The sequence below is a fragment of the Protomyctophum bolini genome (genome assembly GCF_963924005.1).
Source record: "Protomyctophum bolini genome assembly, chromosome: 5".
NCBI classification, from domain to species: domain Eukaryota; kingdom Metazoa; phylum Chordata; class Actinopteri; order Myctophiformes; family Myctophidae; genus Protomyctophum; species Protomyctophum bolini.
The window spans coordinates 3,322,783-3,326,625 of record NC_137866.1 but is presented as its reverse complement, the minus strand read 5'-3'; the positions used below and the strand labels follow the sequence as shown (position 1 = coordinate 3,326,625).

General features: G+C 40.9%; 1 protein-coding gene across 2 annotated transcripts in view; it reads right to left on the bottom strand.

Moving 5' to 3' along the window:
* The window catches only part of lamb2 (laminin, beta 2 (laminin S)), a 91,409-nt gene that overhangs the window by 24,657 nt on the left and 62,909 nt on the right, over positions 1-3,843 (bottom strand). The gene's annotated exons all lie outside the window — the stretch shown is intronic.

The following is a 3,843-nucleotide window of genomic DNA, read 5'->3' as shown; positions in this document are numbered from 1 at the left end:
GAGAGAGTTACACAGAGAACTGACCGAACCCTGGAGGTCACAGTTACAGGCTGGAGGGAGAGAGAGAGAGAGAGAGAGAGGAGAGAGAGAGAGAGAGAGAGAGAGAGAGAGAGAGAGAGAGAGTTACCTGACCACTGTTACTGATACAAAACTGAGGAAGATGTTGACTATGTACAGACTCAATAGAAACAGGCAGACACAGACAGAACTGGCTGCCTAGAGAAGACAGACTGTGTTCACTCTGCTCTCAAGGGGAGGTGGAGACAGAGCTACATTTTGTGTTACAACAATGCGACAAGTATAAAGACTTTCAGAGAATCATTCTTCCCTTAATTTAAAGAAAAATATAAAGAATTTGAATCCACCAGTAATAACTCATCACTCCAATATGTTCTGGGAGAACAGTCCAAATCCACAGTTTTGGCAGCAAAATACGTTTGGAGTTGTCATCAACTGAGGGACAGACAGTGGACAGTAGAGACAGGTATATCTGTCTGAGGGACAGACAGGTATATCTGTCTGAGGGACAGACAGTGGACAGTAGAGACAGGTATATCTGTCTGAGGGACAGACAGTGGACAGAAGAGACAGGTATATCTGTCTGAGGGACAGACAGTGGACAGAAGAGACAGGTATATCTGTCTGAGGGACAGACAGGTATATCTGTCTGAGGGACAGACAGTGGACAGTAGAGACAGGTATATCTGTCTGAGGGACAGACAGTGGACAGTAGAGACAGGTATATCTGTCTGAGGGACAGCCAGTGGACAGAAGAGACAGGTATATCTGTCTGAGGGACAGACAGGTATATCTGTCTGAGGGACAGACAGTGGACAGTAGAGACAGGTATATCTGTCTGAGGGACAGCCAGTGGACAGAAGAGACAGGTATATCTGTCTGAGGGACAGACAGTGGACAGTAGAGACAGGTATATCTGTCCTGAGGGACAGACAGTGGACAGAAGAGACAGGTATATCTGTCTGAGGGACAGACAGTGGACAGTAGAGACAGGTATATCTGTCTGAGGGACAGGGTCATTATTAAGTTGCCGTTATGTTTCTGTTTGTTCATTTATTTTCATTGTTACTGTATTACTTGTTGTTCATTAATGTTGGGATTTTGTTGACTTTTGTTTTGTTGTATGTACGGCTTTGTACGCTTTGGCAATGTAAAACATATTTATCATGCCAATAAAGCCTTTTGAAATTGAGAGAGAGAGAGAGAGAGAGAGAGAGAGAGAGAGAGACAGTCTGTCAGAATGTTATTGAGAGCATAGCCCTTTAACACATAAGTAAGACATTAGATTACATACAGTGCAAAATACACAATACAAAAAACACACATAGGTGCAACATAACATACAGCAAGTGGTTCCCAAAGTGGGGTCCGGGGACCCCCCAGGGGTCCTTGAGGGAGTTCCAGGGGGTCACCAGCTAAATGATAATACCAAATGGATCCTTATGGGTCTGTAACTCTGAGAGTGTACAAATGGAACCAAATGGACCCGGCGTTTGTACACTCTCAGAGTTAAATTAATTAATTGATTTTACAATATAAATTGGGATGCCAGTGATAGAAATGCCATTAAACGGGGGGTCCGTACTAGACTAAATGCATGTCAAACTGGGGGGGTCCTTGAAATGAAACGGGTTGGGAATCACTGCTAGAGCCGTTAAAACGTCTCTTATGGGGGGGGGGGGGGGGGGGGGGGGGGGGGGTCCCGGGGGGGGGGGGGGGGGGTCCCTGGCATGTGTTTTCAAATGGGGGTCCGCGGGCTGATACATGTCAATTTGGGGGTCCTTGACATGAACAAGTTTGTACAAAGGAGCTCCTTCTTCTGTTTTGTGAAAACACCAAAACAGGGGTCCCGTCCTGAAAGGGTCCCGTCCTGAATGGGTTAAAACACCTAAATGCATGCATATCCTGAGGTTGACCACAAAACATTATTTAAAACGTGTTGGGTGTTAATCTCATATTGACCGGAAAATGACTTTCTTTTCCCCCCTCTCTCAAGATTTGCATGCATGTGACTGCAGGAAAGAAGTGCCAATACATTGGGAACTGCAGCTTTGCTCATAGTGCAGAGGAAAGAGACCTTTGGACCTACATGAAGGATAACAACAGTGAGTTTATCATCATACTGTATAATATCGTCACTGTCTGACAGAAACCAGCGAATACTGGACAACTCGCCCCGGTGCTTGCCCGTTTTTCCTCCCGGAATTTTCCCCAGTGAGGGGGGATAACTTTGTAATATGTGACCAGGGACAGTGGTTTGATATACAAGGGGGACATGGTCATTTTTCAGTTATTTACATATTATGAAACTGCACACTGTAACCTTTCATATGATCTATTGCTCATTGAAATTGGGGGAAAAATGAAGAAGATATGACCATTTGAAACTTGTTTAACTGGAAACACCAAAGTACAGAATTTGCCGTTTTAAGATTTCATAGTATTTAGCATCTCTGAGCCCAGGAATGGGTGTGACAATAGATACTTGTCTCCACCCCTAGATACTTGCATAAACACTCCCCCCATCCTCTAACCACTCCACACTGTCAACTGCACAGAATGACTTGAGTTGACACTTAGTAAAAGAGGAATAAGGACATCTAGAACTCTTAGAATAAAAATAAATAGAGATGAGAAAGTATCAATATTGCAATATAGAAATATAGGACGGACGTTGTTTAGTGTATGTTTTGGTAATGATACAATCTAAAAAGTAACTAGTATGCTGGAGTAAAACTACTTGCAGCAAGTAGGCTATAATTTATTCCATGAAGTTACTTGTAGTTTTAGACCCATGCTTTTAATTGCTAAATAAAAAAATGCTGTATGTTTACATTACATTATTAATATGTACAAAGGTACCTTTTTACCCCTAAATGCATGGCTTGAATCAGCCATGCACTGATGTGAAAGAGTCAAAACCTTACCAACAGAAAGTCAGGGGAAAAAATACCTTAGACGTGTGTTATGATCCTTCCACTTTTAAGAAGATCACACCAGGATTTGTACTACACTATGTCTTCACATTCAATATTTGAGCTGTTCTTCTAACAACAATGTCATGGATTGATCAAATTATATAAACGACGGATTTCACCGCGACGCGTGATCACGCATGGATGTCATGGATTGATCAAATTATATAAAAGACGGATTTCACCGCGACGCGCGATCACACGCGATGTTATTCATTCATGTATTGATCATCAGGCAGCAGCATCCAATGGTAATAAAGTTACAAAGATTAAAACACAGTGATAAACATGCACATGTGTGCACTGAAATAAAGGGCAGAAGAATGGATTTACAACTAAGACAATCTCGTCAGAATACGTGCAGGAATGTTCACACCCCCAAAATACGGCAAATAATCTGTAATTATAGAGACATTTTTGCAATGTAAATACAACGACTTAATGACACTAAAACGACTTTCTGATGGAATAAAAACATTCTTTAACATTCCAACTGTGTTAATGTGGCTAAAACCGAAAACCACCAAAAAAATAAAATAATTCTATTTTGGTCTATTGTGAGATTTAATTAGTGCCGACTTGTGGTTGAAAATACTGGCACTGGTCACATATGCTATTGGCTGTTTGTAATCTTTTTTTTTTTAAATCTTTTTGCAAAAATATAAAAAGATACTCCTGTGGAAAGGCTATATTATTTTACTTATATTGACCCTATAAACAATTTAGTATTATTTAGTATATGTAAGGTTTTGCCCACTCAAATGGTACCTCGTCAGATAATCCCCACATTATCCTACAACAACTTCTGTGAACAGACTTAAATTATAAATAACTGACTTAAATTATATTT